The 21,927-nt window shown below is 43.0% G+C and overlaps 1 long non-coding RNA gene across 1 annotated transcript in view; it reads right to left on the reverse strand.

The window, feature by feature from the left end:
* The window catches only part of LOC122916403, a 110,477-nt gene that overhangs the window by 21,223 nt on the left and 67,327 nt on the right, over positions 1-21,927 (reverse strand). The window contains exon 6 of the long non-coding RNA XR_006386187.1: positions 660-730. This is a non-coding gene — a long non-coding RNA (uncharacterized LOC122916403). The remainder of the gene's footprint in view (positions 1-659; positions 731-21,927) is intronic.

Consider the following 21,927-nt stretch of genomic DNA (forward strand, 5'->3'; position numbering starts at 1 on the left):
CACATTTACACTCACTCCCCTGAGAGCCTCCACTTTTACCGTGAGAAGATCACGAGCCCGGTAATGCAGATGACCCCGGCAGAATGAGAGTCAGATGAAACAGAACGGAACAGAGCCGCAGGGTGAAGGAGTTGTTCCCACCAACTACGCACCTGCAGAGCCCACCCGCAGGACAGTCACCTACCTGAACCCAGCCTCCATCAGCCAAGCCACGGCTGACCTGCAGCCCAGGAAGCATGAGCAGTAGACTTTGGTGGTTAATTTCAGTCATTGAGATTTGGAGCTGTTTGTTATTCAGCATCATTGTGTTGTTGCGGAAGCTTTTCAGAGAGATCACCAACAATGTATGCCTGATTGTGGGCTAGAAAAAATATTCCAGCTGTGCTAGATGCCTATAGCTCCACTGACACGGTGTAAGGGAAACCAGATGGAGCAAATACTCAAGCCAATCAATCCTATTTATGCAAGGCACGATGAATAACCATGCCACACTTAACGGTGTTTTTCACCTTTTGGTTCCGTGTTGGGGTCACAGAGTTGCACTTGCTTTTCATGGAAGTTCAACTTCAGTAGGGTTTCCAAAGGTTTCCTTTGGCACCAACATTCCTTATTTGTTATTACCCTCTCACACCTTACCGGGAAAAATTAAAAGCACCTACCTGTGTCGACGTTTTTGTCTGCCGCCCCTGTTTCATCTCCGTACCGCTCCATTTCCAACCTTCTCCCTTCCCTCGATCATGGAAAGACAGCAAAAATAAACCGTCACACAGAACCCTTCTGACAATTTACTCTTGAGGGGAGAATCCTGTGGGTGTCTAAAAGCTTACCGTTAAGTTATATTTGCTTAATTTATGCTTCTACTGACAAATAATTAGGGCAGCAATTAATTTCAAAATGCAAATGCACAATGGGTCTCACTGTTTTGTTTTGTTTTAAACATTCTTTGTCCTCCGTTCTACTTGTGTTAGAGTCTTAATGGATTTAGTTTAGCAAAGGAATGAAATTATTTTTTCTAATGCTTTATTTACTTGATTGAATCGGACTTTTTATCAAATATTGACTACAAATGTTTGTTCAAGATCATATGCCATAGAATTTAATAGAAATAAAAAACCTGTGGTGCCGACCATCATTTTTTACGTGTCTTGTGTGTAATCTATCTGAATGATGAATCAATGACAGGCAGGAGATGTTTAATAGCAATCTGCCTCTCTATATGGACCAGCTGCTGTTTCCTGGTAAGAGGGAAAATTTCTTATTATCTCCAAAAAGGTCACAAAGATATTCTTTGAGAAGAGAAAACTTTCCACCTGTAAACACGAGAAAAATTAGCTTTGATTCTTTTACAGCCTGCAGTGCGGGAAAGATTGGGAACATAGATAAAGGTCCACCGAATGCTCCTTTCCTCGGCTCCTTTGTTCCGTATCTCCTGACACCTCATGTATGCGAAGGCACTGCTTCCTCCTAGAGTCACCAGCACCTGCTCTGGCTCCCAGCGTGCTGGGAAAGACAGCCAGGAGAAAAACACCTCTGTATATTTAGTCACCATACCCAGTACCATTTCCTCTTCCTGTTTATAATCTTTCTCTTCAACCAGAATGTGAGCCCCGTGAGGGCAGGAACTGGGTCCAAATGCTCACCATCTGGGCAGGTCCTACCCTAGGGGAGACCCTCCATAAGTAATTGGGGGGTGTTGAAGGAAGTAAAATGATATAGTAGAACAGCAAAGAGGATGACATGGGAGGCCAAAGGAGAGATGCCTTTCTCAGCACAGAGCGTGATGGAAAGTAGATGGCCCGGGAAGGTATCCAGGAGGAGGTGAGGAACGAAGAAGGGGGTCTCCAAGAGCAGATATGCAGGAAGTTGCCCAATGAGCGAAGTTAGGGGCACACAGCAGGTGTAAAGCCATGGAGGAAGAAATGATCTGGGCAGGTTTGGGAATGCTAAAGTTTTTCCCTGCAGCACGGGATCCCCTGGAGAATGGGAGGAACTGGGGCGAGACAGGTAGGGGAGGCCCCAAGCAGACATCATCTTATACCCGGATGAGGAGCCTTCATCTCTCTCTCTGTAATCAGTGTTGATTGCTGATTGATTGAAACTTCTAGATTCCAGATTACTAATAAGTGTGCGCATGGAAGAAACACAGTTGTCCACTTTGGGCAGAAAGCTGAGTCCTCTCTGATGATGAATCTGAATGCTTCTCTCCTGATATGTGACCTGGCTTGAGGGTACAGCCAAGACCTAATCAACTAACTCGAAGAGAGTACTTGGTCACGAAACACACGAGGCAGATGTAGCGTTATATAAATATCTAAAGGGAAACCAGCATTTTGGGCTGAATGACAATGCTCTATGTGCTTTTGGTACACATCCAAGGTAAATTTTCAAACACAGAGCTTTAAGACTACACATCATTCCTACTAAAAAGTCTGTTTTAAAACCATACCAAAGTTATTTGCCTCTCTTTTCATCCAGTAAGAAAATATCTCATCCACCAAAAACTAATGAAAGACCATCACACAGGCGGGTTTTCTGGATTGCTTTCTTTTGTTTCGTGGACTTCTCTGGTTTATTAGGGGAAAACTCCATTAAAGGGAGCCCGTATGCAGACACAATCACTTGCCTTCTGCCTGCCGCAGGTTGAGGTCATCAGTAAATGGTAGCAGGCCACTTCTAATCTAATTGTGAATTCCTGTCAAGTACACAGACTTCAGTCCAGGGATGACAAGGATTTTTGAACTTCAAAAAAAAGGGGGGGGTGGGGTAGGTAGGAATCACAATAAATATTTCATTGTCTAGTCAACCCAATTTGCTAAGCCTGATTATCTCGTTCAGCCCCCTGAGATTGCCACAGGAAGCCTCCCCAGATGTTCTCCTTCCAGCCAAAATTACCACTGTATGTCAGGGAGGTGGCCCAGCGACGGCATTCTGGAAGCCCAGCTGTCGAGGAAGGGAGAGGAGAGGGCAGGTCACACCCACTGCGGGAGAGGCCTGCCCGTCCCTGGCCACCCTGCCAGGCCACTTAACCGGTTCCTCAACTGGGTTAATTGACCAGTGATTGACCAAGCCTGTCTACCCAGGTTTATTCTCTGTTGCAAATTGCCATGGTCAGAGAACACATGCGTGGAGAGTTCCTGAAGCAGCAGGGAGCTAATTACCCCCACTTCCCTAAGTCAACAGAAATCCTGAAAGGATGATACGGAGCCAAAAAATATTGGGCAGGAGTCTGACAAGCCCTTCGGGGTCCTTTTAGGGGCCCCCGACGCTCCCATTTCTCTTTCCAATCAACACAGTCCCGTGGTTTTCCAAAACAATGGGGGGCCCCCTGTGCTCCTGTTACCTCTTGTCAGCACAACTTTCCAAATTCATTTACGGACTATAATGCTTCAGGTAGTGTCACCTGTAGTAGGACTTTATTTAGGACTTTAGTTTGTCCTTCTACCTACCACGCTTCAACCCCCTCAGTTCCTTGGACGTGATCATGCACCCACAGCTAATCTTTTGCCAGAAAAGAACATGGACATAACAGGGAATGAGACAGAACCTGCGGGGCGCCTGGGTGGCTCAGTCGTTAGACATCTGCCTTCGGCTCAGGTCGTGATTCCTGGGATGGAGCCCTGCCATGGGCTCCCTGCTTGGTGGCAGGAAGCCTGCGGATCTCCCTCTCCCACTCCCCCTGCTTGTGTTCACTCTCTCGCTCTCTCTCTCCCTGTCAAATAAATAAATAAAATCTTTAAAAAATAAGAAGAAGAAGACAGAACCTGAGACCCTTACAAGAGATTATCCTGCCACAATTATCCTCCCCTCGGAGCTGGACCAGCCAAGCAAAGATTCCTAAAGGAGCGACTCCAGAAGAATTCCTGCTTGGGATTCTGGGGAAACTACAGAGCCAAGATTTTGAAGGTCTCTTTGATACTCCTATAGCTCGGCTGCGTAACATAGGGAGCACAGAAAGCTCGTGACAGAGAATGTCATGCTGGCAGCGACTCCATCTGACGGGCAGAAAACCCAAAGTTCACACAGGAGATTAGAATGAGGTAAACACAACACCTCAGAGAACTCAGCCAATTCCCACCTGCTTGGCAGTGTCACCAAAGACAGGAATTTGGGGTGCCCCTGCATATTTCACTTTTCCAGCCCAATTTTCAAAGGATGAAGAGTTTCTAGAGCTGTGGGTAAAGATAAATCACATATTCCATACTGACTAAGACTTCATGGTCTCCGAAGTGTCTACTAATGATCGAGTTTTACTAAAAATAAAATAAAACATGAATGAAATAGAAATCATTTTGTAAGACGCTGGATTTCTCTATGGATTCCTCATAGGCAATTCTATGTGGGCCCCACAACTGAATTATTCAGACCAGAATTTTATAATACTGGTACAAAGATTGAACCATTTCACCCATGAAACAACAGTGGTAGGCAGACATTTATTTCTTTGACATTAACAAGAGGGAAAAGCCTTTTGATCCTCAAAAACAAAAAGCTCTAGAAAAGGTGAAATAATCTACAATTGCCAATTACCTAACTAAAATATGTTCAAACCGCAGTTTTGAAAATTCTTTTAGTTGGCTTTCATGGGCCTCAAATAGAAAGCTTTATGTAAACTGTCCCTTTTAGACATGCCATTGTTATTAACATCACTGTGATAAAGAACTAATAATAGGTAAGTGTAATTACAGCAGTATTTAGAAAATAATTATGATAAGACAGCATTTTTGTGATTGGGCTTGCGCTACTCCCCTTTACCCTCATTTCTACCTACTTGCAACCTCTCAAAAAAAAAAAAAAAAACAGAGCAGAGCTGGGGGTCACAAATATCAGAGAGGACAAGACTGTTCTTATCCTTTATGCTCTTATATTATGTCCTATGTTGTTTTTCCTTCATTTATGACCTAATTCTTTTTTTTAAAGATTTTATTTATTTATTTGACAGAAAAAGAGATCACAAGTAGGCAGAGAGGCAGGCAGAGAGAGAGGGGGAAGCAGGCCCCCTGCTGAGCAGAGAGCCTGATGTGGGGCTCGATCCCAGGACCCTGAGATCATAGCCCAACCCATTGAGCCACCCAGGTGCCCCCACTTATGACCTAATTCTGTAGGTGTGTCTCTCTGAATGGAATTGATTACATCTATAAATAACACATTGATAAATTAACCTTAAGTTTTATAAAGGATGAACTGACTTTAAAAATAAAATTCATATCTTACCAAATATCTGCTAGGCCCTGTTATCACCCTGTTTTGTCTCATTGTTTGATTTTTGCTTTTGCCCCAGTAATGGGGGATATGTTTAATACCTGCCACTGAGTTGCATAGATTCAGAAAACACCCACCATGAGAAGGTAATATTGGCATCCAGGAGGAATGTCAAGTTTCAGTTCCTATTGTTTTAATAATGCCTCAGTGGTAAGTCACCATACTGAGCAGTTTCACAGCAAAAGACTTCAAAATGAGATTTTGGGGAATGCTTTGGGGGTTACTTATGGATTTCAGAAGACATTAAAAATAAGGAAGAACTGTAAATAAAGGGCTAGGTGAACATAGAGGAATAGAGTCATATTCTCTTAAACAAAACTCAGAATAGTTAGTACTAAAGAGATCAGATATATTTTAAAAATTACTATATCACAACATATAACATATTGACAAAAATCTTTACCCACGGTTTTGCTGAAGACTCAGTATTGTCAGAGAGCAGAAGATTGGGAAGAAATATTTAACAGGCTCCAGGAACTATGTAAATAATGGCATAAATGTGTCACACTAACAAAATAAAAGACAAAAATTAATGATTTTATCAACTGATGCAGAGAAAGCATTCGGAAAAAATCATCATACTTTCATGATTAAAAAAATTAAATAAACTAGCAAAGAAGAAAACTATCTCAACATAATAAAGGCCATATATGAAAAGCTCACAGCTCAATGGCTAAAGACTGAAAGCATTTCATCTAAGATCAGGAACAAGAGAAGGATACCGTGTCCGTCTGCTTCTATTCAACATAGTACTGGAAGTGCTAGCCAGAGCATTCATGCAAGAAAATAAGTTAAAAGCATATAAATTAGAAAGGAAAAAGTAAAATTATCTCTGTTCACAGATGACATGATCTTATATGTAGAAAACCTTAAAAGCTACACACACACACACACACACACACACACAAAGACGTTAGAACCAATAAACAAATTCAGCAAAGTGATGGGATACAAAATCAATACACAAAAATCAGTTGTGTTTCTATATGCTAACAATGAACGACCCAAAAAGGAAATTAAGAAGACAATTCCATTTATAATAGCATCAGAAAGAATAAAATACTTAGGAATAAGCCCAGCCAAGGAGGTGAAAATCTTATACACTGAAAACTACAAAACACTGTTGAAAGAAATGAAAGACAGATAAATGGAAAGGCATCCCATGTTCATGAATTATAACATAAGACTGGTAAGAGGTCAGTACTATTCAAAACAATCTACCAATTCAACCCAATTCCCACCAAATCCCAAAACCGTTACTTAAATTTTTAGAAATCCTAAAATCCAGATGGAAATTCAATGGATCTCACTCAAATAGCCAAAACCATTTTGAAAAATAGAGGCGAACAAAGTTGGTGAATTCACACTTCCTGATTTCAGAACTATTACAAAGCTATAGTAATAGTGTGGTACTGACATAAAGGCATATATACACAGAAATGGAATAGAATAAAAAGCCCAGAAATAAACTCTATGCATATGGTCAAATGATCTTTGACCCTCAGATGAGGGTGTCATGACCACTCAATGTAGAAAGGAATGTCTTCAATAAATGATGATGAGAAAACCAGATATCTAATACAAAATTTTGAAGTTGGACCCTTGTTTTACAGCATATACAAAAATTACCTCAAAATGGACTGAAGGCCTAAATATAAGACCTCAAACTATAAAACTACCAGAAGAAAACATAAAGAAAAAGATTTATGACATTGGATTTTGCAATGACTTCTTGGACATGATATAAAAAGCATAAATAATAAAAACAAAAGTAGACAATTGGGACTACATTTAACACTGGGACTACCTTAAACTTTGGACTTCCGCATGTTAAAGGAAACAATCAACAGAGTGAAAAGGAAGCCTATAGATGGGAAAAAATATTTATAATCATACATCTGATAAGGGGTTAATAGCCAGAATATGCAAAGAACTACAACTCAAGAACAACCTGAAACTAACATTACACCATATGTTAACTAACTGGATTTTAAATAAAAACTTTAAAAAAATTTTTTTTCAATTAAAAAATAAAAATAACCCAGATAGAGGCACCTGCGTGGCTCAGTTGGTTAAGCATCAGATGCTTGATTTTGACTCCGGTCATGATCTCAGGGTTGTGAGATCAAGCCCTGAGTCAGGCTCCGCACTCAGTGAGTGGAGTCTGCTCCTTTCCCTCTTCCTCTCTCTCTGTTCTTCCTCCCACATGCACAAGCACGTGCTCATGCTCTCTCTCTCTCAAATAAATTAATAAATCTTTAAAAAAGAAAAACAAATAAAAAATGAACAAGTACTTGAATAAACATTTCTCCAAAGGAAACATGCAAATAGCCAACAAGCATACGAAAAGATGTTCAACATCATGTATCTTCAGAGAATATGAATCAGAATTGCAATGGGATAACCCCATCAGATGGCTACTATCAAAACAAAACAATATCAAACTAAAAACAGATACAGAAAATAATGAAGATTCGTGAGGATGTGGAGAAATTGGAACACTTGTGTGCTATTAGTGGGATTGTAGAGCATTCACTATGGAAAACAATATGGAGGTGCCTCAAAAAATTAAAAATATCATGAAATATCACCTCACACCCATTAAGTGGGCTCTTATCAAGAAAATGGAAAATAATAAGTGTTGGCAAAGAACTTTTGTGCACTCTTGGTGAGACTGTAAAATGGTCCAGACATTATGGAAAACAGTATGGCAGTTCCTCAAAAAAATTAAAAATAGAATTACCATATGATCTAGCAATCCCACTAGTAGGTATAAGTTCAAAAGACTGCAAAGCAGGGTCTCAAAAAAATAAATATGCACCCATGTTCATGGCAGCATTATTCACAATAGCCAAGAGGTGGAAGAAACCCACATGTCTATCAAAAGATGAATGGGTAAAGAAAATGTGATATGTATAAATAATGAAATATTATTATTCAACCTTAGAAGAGGAGGAAATCCTGTCACCTGCTACAACATAAATAAACCTTGAGGACATGACGCTAAGTAAAATAAGACAGTCACAAAAAGTTAGATATTGTAGGACTCCACTTATATGAGGGACATAAAGTAATCCAATTTATAGAAACAGATAAGAAAATGGCAGTTATGGGATGCCTGGATGGCTCAGTCAGTTAAGCATCTGCCTTCAGCTCAGGTCATGATCCCAGGGTCCTGGAATCAAGTTCCCCATCAGGCTCCCTGCTCAGTGGGGAGTCTGCTTCTCCCTCTCCCTCTGCCTGCCACTACCCCTGCTTGTGCGCTCTCTCTCTCTCTCTCTCTATTCCTCTCTAATAAATAAAATAAAATCTTTTTTTTAAAAATGGCAGTTACAAGGGGACTAGTGAAGGGTGAAAAAGTGGAGTTATCGTTTAATGGGTATAGAGTTTCAGATTTGCAAGTCTGGAGATCTGTTTTGCAACAATGTGAATAAATTTAATGCTACTGAACTGTTCAATTAAAAATGGTTAAGAGGATAAATCTTGTGTTTTCTGCCACAATAAAAAAAATCTTAATTTTTAATTCCTTTAGAAGGAGGTGGGGTGCAGTAGAAAAAAGCCCAAAGCAAATGTTCATTTGTGAGAGGAGGTAGGGGTCAAGGTAAGGGGGAACTAAGAGATTTTTGAGACAGAAGGAGGACAGTCAGCGGGGGCGGGGGTGGGTGGGGAATGAATGGGTCCAGAGATATCTGGAAAAAAGCATAATAATGAAATCAAGTGTCAGAGGAAGCCAGGACTCCCCATGGGGAGTAGCAATGCTAGCTAGAGAAACTGCCAGAAATGACACTCAAACATTTCTTACCCCATAGTACCAGTTGCCTATTTGAATAAGTCAGATTATCCTCAAAAGCAGAACCTTTTCTCCCACTTTGGAAGAAAAACAACCTGCGTGTGAATGGAAGTGTGTTTTTAGATCCCCAACCAAAGTCAACAATGGAAGAGTTCTCCTGATTGATACCACTTCACGATAACATTTCTATCATTTATTCATTCAAGTCTTTCCTCTGTGCCGTGCACTGCTCTAGGTGCTGAGGATGGAAGAGATAGAAGAGTATCAAGAAAACTCTCTGCTCCCAAGGGACTTGCATCCCAGAGGCACCCAGGCATTGTGCTCCATTCCAGCACACAGACCAGCCCTTGTTGTGTGAATCTGCACCCTTGCTGTTCAAGCTCCTTGAGGCTTTGGACCAATCCTCTAAGACCATCCACCCATGGATCCATCCATTCACCCAAGCCAGCATTTTGTGGTTGGCCAAGTACAGGTCCTAACCAAGAAACAGAGTCCTTGAGAGAGAACACGAGTGTAGCTTCAAGGGCAAGGGGAAGCCTTGCAAAGGAGGCAAGAGTGTGAAAGAAACTCCAAGAGACAAACTAGTTCAAGTCACTTGCAGCAACACCTTGTGTCTTGTGTCCACAACAGGCAAGTGGGCAGCTCGGACCAGGCAGATCACTGAGGAAGGAAACCTTGCCTTGCGTGTTTGCAGTGCCCTTGAGGCCCTCAAGTTAGACGTTCCCCCTCTGGTCTACTGTCATAGGACATGACAAGAGAATATTGGAACTTCTACTTTTTAATGCCATCATTTTGAATTTTCACCTTTATGTAAATATTAAAAATGTGTATAATCTCTTAGTACAATAGTAGAGGTACACAATAGATAGGTAGGTAGGCAGGTAGACAGATAGATGATAGGTAGATATATAGATAAGCATGCATTGGAAGCCTATGCCCAAAATATTTTCGTGATTAGGATGAGCAATTAAAAAGCTTGATGGTCACTGCTCTCAGGCAACTTCTCCTGATTCTCTAAGTAGGACCAAAAGCACCATGCACCTGGGCATACCACTGCCTTCTGAACCAGTTCAGCTGGATGGAGGAGTGAGGAGATAAAGTGGTGAGTGAGGTGGGCGGGCAGTCAGGGACCTCATTACCAGGTGGAACTAATTCCAAAAGACCAGAGGAAGTGGATGAAGCCCCAAAAGACTTAAAAAAAAGGAAGGAAAGAATTTCCAGAGTGTTGGGTAATGATATGGAGCTTGTTGCCAAATGGCAAATTTTCTCAGACTTATTTGTGGTTTCCCTTAGCATCCACATCCCAGGCTATTCCATTCAGAAGATAAAGGAGTCCTACAGGAGGAAAGGTTTCATCCTCAGAGAGACTGTTTATGTCTTCACTTGGTTTATTAATCCCCGAATCTATCTTTAAAGGGAACAGAACTGCTCTAGGAGTGGGAGCACCCTGCGCTAGATGCGAGGCTCTCCAAGGACAGCACACTCACAGGCACAAATATATGCGTGCACACATGTACGCGCAAACACACACGCACCCACACACACCAACCGAAGTCCATGGTCCTCAAACATGGATTTGTATGTTACAAGTCTTATATGTTAAATGTAACATTGCTAGTAGAAATAAGTAAGTAAAACACTTAAAGGCATGTAATAGCCATCACTTGGACAAGGTTGGCAATAAGGTGCATTGTTTTTCCCCTTAATGGATCCAGAAGATGAGTCTCTTAATAAAAGAAGGAAGCAAACATAATACAAGTTTGATTTAAACAGAGTACTTAGAATCTATATCAATGTTGATAATGCGACCTTACTTGCAATGGCTCCTTGGAAAACCATCACGTGGGTATATCATAACTTACTAAATTCTTCTTGGTGGGAAAAATAGGGAGTGATGCTCAAGCATACAAAGTTTCAGTTTTGCAAGATAAATATATTCTGGAGATCTACTATAGAGCACAATGCCTCTAGCTAACAGTTCTTTATTGCATATTAACACTTGTTAAGCGGGTAGATGCTACGTTAAGTGATCGTATCACAAAGAAGTAAAATAATAACAATAATAATAAAGAGTTCAGGAGAAGACTCGGAGAGGTGGTAGCTGTGGCCACGATCCTGATGTCAGCAATGGCTTCATGGGTGTATACTTGTCCTCAAACTCCTCAGTTGTATACACTACATATGCATAGATTGTACACATCACCCTCCATAAAGCAGGTTAAAAAAAATCCTACTTGATGAGCACATGGTAATATATGGAAGTATTAAATCACTACATTGTACACCTAAAACCAATATTATACTGTATGTTAACTAACTGGAAATTAAATAAAAACCTTTAAATTTCTTTAAATAAATTTTAAAATGTAATAAAATAATGTCCAAGAAGTCGGGTTGCTGATGTTATTTACAAAAGGTATTCACATTCACAAAGGTGAACTATACCACCAAAAACACGGAATCCAAGAAGTTATCACAGAGCCTTCCCCCACATACCCTTACCTTTGTCAATCAGATACATACCAACAAAAACTGACATCTTATTGATACCAGTGTTCCTGTGACAATAATTATTTGAAGAATTGAACACTCTTAGTACCACATTTATTGGCCATTTGCATTCACTGCATTATTACTAGTTTGTATATTTCCCTCCTATTTATTTTGTTCTGTTCAGATTCTCATTCATTTTTTTTTTTTACTCTTAGAGACATTAACCATTTGCCTATAACAAAAAATACTTTTCTGAGGTTAATTTTCTTTGATCTTTCAACTTTACTTACATTACATTTCTAGCATAAAGGTTTTACATTTTAGCCAATTTTATCAAATTTTAGCCATGTTAATCAACTTTTTCTTCTATTGTCACTTTCCTATCAAGCATAGAAGAAGCTTTCTACTACGAACTTGCTAAGGTCGTCTCCAATGTTGGTTTTTTTTTTTCTGATACTTTTATACATTTTTGCCCATTTAAATAATTTATTCCTCTGGAATTTATCTCAAAGGAGTGGAAGGGGGATTCAGCTTCAGGATCTCTACCAGGTTGGTCCCAATGAGACATGTCCAACACCCTCTACATGGACTAACCCACTCCTGAAATGCCACCTTGATCATATATTTCTGACCCTCCCTAGCTTCCAGCCTTTTCCATTACCTGCTTATTTCTGTACCACCACCACATCCTTTAGCTAACATAGCTCCAGGATTTATGTACTACGTTGTAGGAAAGGTCTTCCCCCTGCCACCCATCTTTTTCAAAATTGTCATAGCCTTTCTATCATATGTGATGTGTTCATCCAGCTGAACTTATAAATCGTGTCACAAGAAAAAAATAAGTTATGTTAAAACTTTAGAATTTCCATACATGGGATTTTAACAAAGTTCCCCCCATATTACTTAAGACAAGAATCAGCAATAAATAAATAAATAAATGTTTTTTTCTGTAAAGGGCCTAATGGTAATATCTTAGACTTTGCAGGCTGTATGGTCTGTCATGACAACTCAACTCTGGCGTGAAAATGCAAAAGCAGCCATAGGTAGCATGTAAATCAAGGGAAATGGTTGGGCCCATGAAAGCTTCATTCCAAAAATAGGCAGAGGGGGCGTCTGGGTGGCTCAGTGGGTTAAAGCCTCTGCCTTTGGCTGGGGTCATGATCCCGGGGTCCTGAGATCAAGCCCCACATAGGGCTTTCTGCTCAGCGGGGAGCCTGCTTCCTCCCCTCTCTCTGCCTGCCTCTCTGCCTACTTGTGATCTCTATCAAATAAATAAATAAATAAAGTCTTTAAAAAACAAAAAGAAAAACAGGCAGAGATGTGGTGGATTATTACTCAGCCATACAAAGGAAGGAAGCATTGGAACATTCTACCACACAGATGAACCCTGAAAACATTCTGTGACATGAAAGAAGCCAGACACACAAAAGGTCACAAATTTATGACTCCATCTATATGAAATATCCAGATTAGGCATCCAAATGGGCAGAAATCAAATAGGTTGTTGCCAGGGGCCAGAGGAGGGGAGAATGAGGAGTAAGTGATAGGTATGGTATATTTTTCCAGGGTAATAAAAAAGGCTTTGAAACTAGAGTCAGGAAGCAATTGTACCTTACTGTGGACTAAATGCCTTGAGTTTTACACTTCAAAATGGCTAATTTCATCTTATGTTAATTTCACCTTAATTAAACAAAACATCTGCAGGAGGTGAAGAAGGCTTGAGTCAGATAGATCCTCCTTTTGCTTGGTGCTAAGGGGGTCCACTGCTGAGAAGCGCCTGAGAAGATGAGAGAGGACTCCCCAGCAGATTTGGGGGTGATTAAAGACACAAGGGTGAAAGGCACCACATCCTCAGCAGCAGCAAGGCCGAGAGCAGAGGCCATATGGTTCATCACTAAAACCTGCAACCAAATAGAACCTGAGCTCTGTTGCATAGTGGGATCACCTGGGATCTTTAAAAAAAAAAAAAAAATCCTGATGCCAGGCTCCCACCTCCAGAAATTCTGACTTAATTGCTACAAAGTGTGACCTAGGCATCGGGATTTTTAAAAATACGTCCAGACGATTCTAACACGTGATCACATTAGGGAATCACTGGCCTACAGACAAGGTGATGGGCTCCCCTAACTTCTTCCTTGCACTAGGCAAGCAAATCAGAAACCATACCAGACTTCACATGGGAATCCTCTGGGGGAAATTAAACATCACTGATGCCTGGTCCCATCCCCAGACTTTCTGATCTGTAAACACTCTTTCCTAAACATCTCTGAAAATAAGAATCCATTGGAACTCTTTTAAAAGACAGAGGAAAAGAGAATGGGATGGAAGGATTGATCCCCACGGCTCACCCCACACCTGCTGACTCAGAGAAGCTCCTTGGAAATGGAGGAGCTCCACAAGGGCCCAAATTTATTTGTATCAGAAAAGTTTGGGGAATCCTGCACTGAAAATAGATTACATGCGAAAAGCAAACATTTCCGCATTTGTGTGCGCATGCGTCAGAGAGAGAGAGAGAGAGAGAGAGAGAGAGAGAGAAAGGGGAAAGAGAGAAGGGGAGGGAAGAAGAGAGGGAGCGAGAACTTCCTTCTGTAAGTTCACACCTGCGAGAGCCCAGGGTTGCAACAAGAGAAGCCAGAGGCACTGTGTCTGCCCCCCCCCCCCAGAGAGGACTCTCCCTGGTACAGCAGAGTGAAAACTCAAACTCACTCAAACTCATTAACCTACCCGCTGCAGATTCCAGAGGACTGTTACAAACATCATCTCCAGTCAACAGACAGGCCGGAAAGGCTCCGCCTACTTCAGAGCTCAGAACTTTTGATGGGCTGTCCTTCACTGCCCTAGTTCATGGGCCAGCCAGAGTGATACCCGTATATTTTGCCTCCCAGACCAGTGCTCCTTCCATAAAATGGTGATGTTTGGAGCCACTGTCATGCTACGTGCAACACGGTACTCCCTCTAAATAATCTGTAGTTGTTGAAATGGACATCAAAGAGAAACCAACAGAAGGGAAAGAAAGCACTAGGAGTACATGTTTGAGAACTATGGCCTCTGGGCAATGAGTCAGGAGCCAGATGTGGAGAGAGGCACCTGCTTCCTCCCACTCCCACAAGCACAGTGCCCAGTGAGGAGGCATCAGGCCCATTTAGTCATGCTTCCGGCCCGTTTAGTCACAGGTACATTGGGAAACGGGAAGGATGAGACCTAAGAAAAACGAGGTCTCAGCCCCCACTGCAGACCTACTGAACTAGAGTCTCCATTTTTTTTTTTTAAGATTTTATTTATTTATTTGACAGACAGAGATCACGAGTAGGCAGAGACGCAGGCAGAGAGAGAGGAGGGGAAGCAGGCTCCCTGCTGAGCAGAGAGCCGATGTGGGATCGTGAGATCATGACCTGAGCTGAAGGCAGAGGCTTTAACCCACTGAGCCACCAAGGTGCCCCTAGAGTCTCCATTTGAAACAGGATACCCATTTCTGTGAATGGGAGCCAGACCATGGATTTCAAGGAAATGCAGTTTGGGCTTCCTTCCCTTGGCTTCCATGGGGGTCAGTATTCGAAAAAATAGCTCTTCAGCTGTAATACCTCCAAGAGATGGTAGAGTCCACCTCATTGGACCCCCTCATTTTGCAAGTGACAAATTCAAAACCCAGAGAAGTCACATGACTTCGAAGGGACAAGCCAGGACCCAAACCAAGGATTCTACTCTTATGTCCCATGTGCCCATTGCAGGGCTGAAGAAAGCCAGGCAACAGTGTCTGTGGGAGGAAGGGTGACAAAAAGCAGGGAGGGTGGGGAGCCACTCCACGGCAGATGCCAAAGGGTCCCTCAAAACCAGGAGGGGACAGATCATTTCTGCTGTCCATTTTTAAGTCCGCTTTTTCAGACTCTCAACATTCATCCAAATAAAGGAACACTGATCTCCTTTGGCTTCCCAGCATGAATGCACTTTTATTTTAAGGTTGATGTTCCAGTCCATGATACCTACTGAGACACAGGAATACGCCCACCCCATGTTACGCTGTCTGCATTCTTCCAGCAGACCTCAATAGTGAACCCCTCACCCCAAGTCTAAGACTCCTCATAATGCCTGCACTGAGATCCTCAAAACCCTTGCCTAGATTGCTGAAAACTAGCAATGTGCTTTCTGTTAGGACGTGTGTAAATGACAGCGCCCTACATGGAGACGTGCTTCCCAAACAAGCTTACCCACCGGAAGCCGCCCTTGACATCCAAGCAACAGAACATAGATCATCGAGGAAGTTGACAGCTCTCTACTCCTCTACTCACTGGAAGCATCTGGCCCTGCACCACTCTTAAACTCAAATCAACTTGAAAGATTTCCCCCCACCCTTCCGGCCCCAAGAATCAGCACTTTTTTGTCAAAAGCCGGAGAGATGAAAAATGAACACACATAGCCACCGCACCTCGAGTATTTCTGAGCCGTGGGAGCGGAAGACTGGCAGATCGGAGCCAGGGGCATGTGACGGGCCTGTGGCTTCTCTTTCTTCCCAGCCCAGTGATAAATAATCTATTTGAGAGAGCTGATACAAAGAGACAAGAGTGAAAAGTGGGCACGACGCATTTACCAGAAGAATTTTTCCTGGGCTGCTTAAGTATAGTGCCTTAAGTTTTCTCGATCATATTAAAAGTAGGAGGGAGCCCCTCCTTCATGTACCCGACTGCAGTTCGGATGTATGATCGCGTGGATCACGCACTATCAGGAACAAAAAATAGAGATATCATGGGAGAGAACGGCTTGACAAGTTAACAAAAATTTTATATTGTTTCCAATTTAGAAAGAGAGAGACAGACGTCAAATCACAGGAGGATAGAAACACTTCTAGCTGAATTCTCAATAAAAATCTCCTGAATGCGGTTTCTGACACCAGAACAGAAAAGCATTTTTAGGATGGATTTTTTTTTAACCCTTTCCCTGAAAGATGAGATTTTTTTGGAGTCACAACTTACTCCGTGCCTGCCCATCTTGATGACTTAAGTGGAAATAGTATCAGCAGGCTCCGTGAGCTGGTGTTTCCACGGCAGCAAAGGGAGTTGAGGATTTGTGACTTGATCTAATGGCAATGGCTTTCCAATAGACATGCACGGAATCATTGATCAGTGTGCCCTCTCCTTGTTTGCACTGGAACACCGTTCAATTTACACCAATTAAAGAATGCTTGGTTTGGGTATTGAAGAATAATTAAGGGATGCAAATCCCCAAGGGCTTCTAAAGATGACATCTGACCAGAATGTTGATTACGGCATGAAGGCAGCGTAAGTATTTGAATAGTTTGACTGATACACAAAATCATTACAGCGTCTCTCCGGAAAGAGTGACATCAGGTCAATGTATGTACTTGCCTGGTCACCCTAAACAAATTTGACAAGTCTAATTTTAAGTAATTGCTCAGAGTTGAGTGGCCGCCTCTGTCCCCACAAGGGCAGCTGTCTGGACCACATCTTGTAATTGAGATGTGTCTTTTAAACTATACATGTCAGCCCAACATGCAAATGTGCTCTGGAAAAAGGTGAAGCCTTGGTGAGGCTCCGGTGAATCATTTTCTAGTCAAATTTCAACACGAAAACTTTACCGTAGTTATAAGCCAACTCACCGACTAATTCTACCTTATTCCCTATAGGAGAGATTACCTTTCCTACATCCAACTGTAGAGTTCATCAAGACACCATCTGAGAAATGTGGTCGCTGGACCAGCAGCAGGAACATCTTTCGGCAACTGGTCAGTAAAGCAAAGTCTTGGACCCGAGCCCAAGCCTGCTGAATCAGAGAGCGTGGGCATCAGGTCCCATTCTTAATGCTCTAATACGATTCTGGTGATCTAAAGCCCACTCTGATTTGAGAACCACCGATCAAACCCACTGATTGACTCTATGAATGATTAGAGTTGGGTAACCTGCCTAAGGTTGCACAGCTCAAATCACAGGGGAGTCTTAGGGTGAACCACACTGTGTTAGGCATGTTTAATTCCTGACTTGTATCATTCAAAGTTTTGGAAATGGCTCGCTGCCCTGTTCTTTGTTCTTTTATGCGGCCCTCTGCTGAATCCTGAGAACGTGTGTGGGATCTGTCCTGGCAGATGTCTTCTCCTGGAGACCAGGGAGGAAGCCTAGTGGCCCCAGCAGTAGGGGAGAGCCACTGGACTTAGTTGTTAGGGGAAGCACCGTCTGAGCCAGAAATTTAATTGCCAATGTGAGAGCCTAGAATCGTACCTACTTCTGTCCATGGAGATCGTGGATGAACGTGTAGAGACTGAGCCTCCACCGTCCCACCTCCCCAAAGAAGGGTGATGAGCAGAGCCCCCTGCCGACCCCAACTGGATGTGTGGTGAGAGCAACAAACTAATGGGTTAAGCCACTGATCATGAGGGGGATGTTTGTTACTACTGTATAACCCAGCATATCCCAGGACCCTTCGCGATTTCTGCGCAGCCCCCTGGCGCTTACGAGTGAGAGATGTGCAGGACGGAGAAGTAAAAAAGAAGCATCTTCCTTATTTAGAATATAATTGAATATAATGATATTTCCAAGAGAAGACAAGGATGGGAACCAAATTTTGAGTGACTGCCCAAACACCAGATTTCAGATATAATGGTCTTTTTTACAAATCATCGTATCCTTTGCCATTTTATCCCAGGCTGCCTTCTGTCCGCCACCCCCCTCCCACCCCACCCCACCCCGCCCCGCCCGGAGCGACAAGGAGCTTATTTACTTAGCTGCAAGCAAGTTAGCCAAAGCAAAACTGAAAATGAAGGGCGGTTTTATTCGCAGGCTACCCGAGCTCCCATTCCCAGGGCCTCACGGGCCAGCTCAGCCCCGCAGCTCAAGTGCAAGCAAAAGGTTTTCCCAACGTGCGCGGGCTCCCAGAAGACGGATAAAGCCTCTTCCCGTGGCGTGCTCCCCTCCCTCCCTCCCCCACTCCCTGGGCTTTTCTTCCCAGACCTCCGCACCACCCAGGTGAGCCTGCGCACCCAGCACCCCACCTGCTCCTCCCTCCCCCCCCACACTCCCCGCCCCGCCCCCTTGCCTTTCTGCCTCGGTCCCTCCACAGCAGCTACGCTGAGCCTTTCAGCCACGTCGTCCCAGGGCTCCCCGTGCGGGGCAGGGGGTAAAATGTGCCTCTGAATGGGGAGGAGTAGACAGGGTGGATTAATGGCAGCGGCAGAAGAGTGATACAGCCCGAGCAGAACAAAACGAGGGCGACCCGGACAAAACAAAGCACCACAATAGATCATTTCTGAAAAGTCATCCGGGCAGCTTTGAAACCCAGCGCTGTGTGTTTCAGGGCGGTTTCACATCCACGGGCTTTCAAGAGACATGAATGGAAGAGGAACAGTAACTCTTTTTCATACCTCTTTTCAGGGGTCTTGTCGCTGCAGAAGGATTTACCATTCAATTCCCATACTTTTATGTGGGAAATTAGGAATTGGCCCCTTAAAAAGAAATTGCCTTTTAAACTCTCATAAATTGTGGCGACTTTATAGATTTACCAAAATTTCTTCCTCCTTCTCCTCCTTTCGCTTCTATTTCATTTTTTAAAAAATGCTCATAAACGCACAGGCCAACGTTTCCCTCCTCGCTGCCTTTCTCGAGACCTTTTTATTCTGAAAGCCTCCAACCAAAGAGAGAGTTCCTCTCTCGGGCCCCATAGGGAGCTTGGGGTTCGTTCTCAACTAGGTCTTCCTTTTACCGCATTTCATCACAGCCGCAACGGCTGTTCTGAATAAAAGGTCCCATCCCGGGAAATATTAATCGCTGTATATTTGCAAAGGTGGCAAGGGTTGGGCCAAGTTGCTGAAAAGGTCAGAAGCGAAATAAAATAAACTAAGACGAGCACTCATTCAGGGACTCAGCAGGCATTTACGGGGGTAGCCATAAATGGGACTAGCCCTTTTGAATCCTGTGATACAAAACAATCAAGTTTTATTCGAGGAGAGCCCAAGAAAATGTCCCCAACGGAATGGCCCCACCGCTTTTTTCACAGTGGCCAGCGCGGATCTGGCTCCTTTTCTCAGAAGCCCGCAGTGTTTGGCCACGTTAATCTCATTAACCTTCGCTATCAGTTTCAACGGGACAGAAATGAAGACTTGAGAATGTGGAGTCCCTGGTCTGAGACGCAGGCTGGGACAAGTCAAGCTTTGGCTCTGAGCCAGTACATTTGATCTGACTCCCCAGGCCTCTTCCAGGGGCGCTTTCTCTTTTTCTCTTTTTTTTTTTTTTTGGTTTTGGTTTTGGTTTTGGTTTGGTTTGGTTTGGTTTGGTTTGGTGTTGTGTTGTGTTTTGTTTGTTTTGTTTTGTTTTGTTTTTGGAGCAGAGGGAGAAAGCACCCACAAAGAAGCCTTGCCATAGGAAATCCAGCCATGTTTGACCCCACATCCCTCTTCCCCCTCCTGCCCCCAGGAGAGCCTGGTTCCAAGGCTGATTCCGGGAGCAGCTGGACAGACGGTGGCCATTCTCCAGGGGCATTCAAGCGTACCCCGGTTCCCTCGAGAATCCTTTGGGGGTAAGAGATGGGCAGGGATGGGGGGCAGGGAAGAGAAAGAAAGGTTTTCCTCCCCAGCAGGTCTGTAAGGCGAGCCTGGGACACACTAACCATTTCCTGATGTGCAGAAGCTGAAACTTGGACTTCTTTTCTTGTGAAATTTCTTAGATGCACAAAAAAGCCTCAGCCAACAAAAGAGTATTTCGCAATATACTTAATTGGGTCTGTTTCAGACCCCGATATCACTTCTCTGTCCAAAAAAACAGGGGGGGAGGCATAAACAACAATGTCCTATTTCTAAAGACAATTGTGAAAAACCTCAGCACTGTAAGTTATGTAAGTATGTCAAATCCACACGCTGTACACCTGAACTTAAACAGTGGTACATGTCAGTTCTATCTCCACAAGGCTGGGGAGAAAAAAAAAAAAAAACCTTAGAAAGAATACCCCAGTAATAACGGCATTGACATCTACAAGTCTGGGAACTGTATCATTTCCTTTCTGAAAGATCCCGCTTGTGAATAGTTATTTCAAAAGAAGTCAGGATATTGCTCTTTAAGAGGCAAATCTCACACAGAAAAATTAATATTTGGAGGAAATGATGGATCTTAAATACAGTCTTCACTTGCTTGAGAAAAAAACAGGTAGCTGTAACAGTCTGCAGTTTTATGAATTGAAATGTGCCCGTTTCCTTCTTCACTGTCTCTAAACCAGGGGGAGAAATTCCAAAGGCCAGGGCACAGACACTTTCTAAAGTCCCAAAACGACGATATCCCCTCCAACTCCCAGAAATGGCAATGCTCGGTGTCTCTGGGGAGAACCCCTTTTCAACAACCTTACCCACAACCCCAAACTACAAATGTTGACAAGATGACAGGGCTTCTAAACTCTAAAGCAGCATTTCCCGACCTGTTTGGAACTGACAGCGAATTGCTGACAAAACCCTCTTTCAACTTAGTGCTTCAAACTACTGACTTGTATTTATTTTTATTTTAAGGAAGGTCCACACCCAACGTGGGGCTCGAACTCATGACCCTGAGATCAAGAGTCATGTGCTCTAATGGCTGAGCAGGCAGGCGCCCCATACTGATTTTTTTTTTAACCTGAATTCAAATCTTATATGATTAGAGAAATTCTTCTGTGATTTTTTGAATATCCCCTTATGCTGCATTTTTCATCTATGTGAGTGCAATTTTCTTTTAATAACCTATCTCCATCTCCACTGCTAGGACTACCATAGTTGTGCCAACTGTAAGAATTCTTACCTTTTCAGTCTTTTTTCTATAAAAAGGCAAAAAAATGATCTTAAATAACATTGAGTGCACGCTCCCTCCTCCCAAACACACAAGACCCTTCTTGTTAAAACCCTTCAAGAGCCACTGGAACACCAGCCCCCGCACAGGCTGCCAAAAAGAACTGGGTCTCTCTCCACTCAACCTTGCCTCCAGTTTCTTGTGCTCGAGAAGTTCCTCCATGTCTGGGGCCTTTGCACATACTCCCGTCCACTCTGAAGGGTGTGCCCCCCATTTCTGCACGTCTTGCTTCTTGTTTTCCTTTCAGAATCGACTGAAACACCTCCTCCCCATGGAGACTCCCCCTGCCCCTGCTGTCCGGAGCGGCCTTCTCTTGCTCAGCCATGTATATCCCAAACCCGAGTGCATGTCCTTCACAACATGTATTCCAGTCTGCCGGTGTTTTAATTTTATGTCTGTCTGCTTGCTTTGTCTCTTTCCCTGCTGGAATGGAGGTTCTGACATGGGAGGAACATGACTCTTTTGTCACTTGAGCATTACTGGTATAGAGTTGGGAATATTTGTGGAAGTAATATTTGTGGAAGGAGGGGAAAAAAGGAGGGAAGACAAGATATTGACTTGAAATAATTTCTCTGC

This window comes from Neovison vison, chromosome 8, assembly GCF_020171115.1.
Source record: "Neovison vison isolate M4711 chromosome 8, ASM_NN_V1, whole genome shotgun sequence".
NCBI classification, from domain to species: domain Eukaryota; kingdom Metazoa; phylum Chordata; class Mammalia; order Carnivora; family Mustelidae; genus Neogale; species Neogale vison.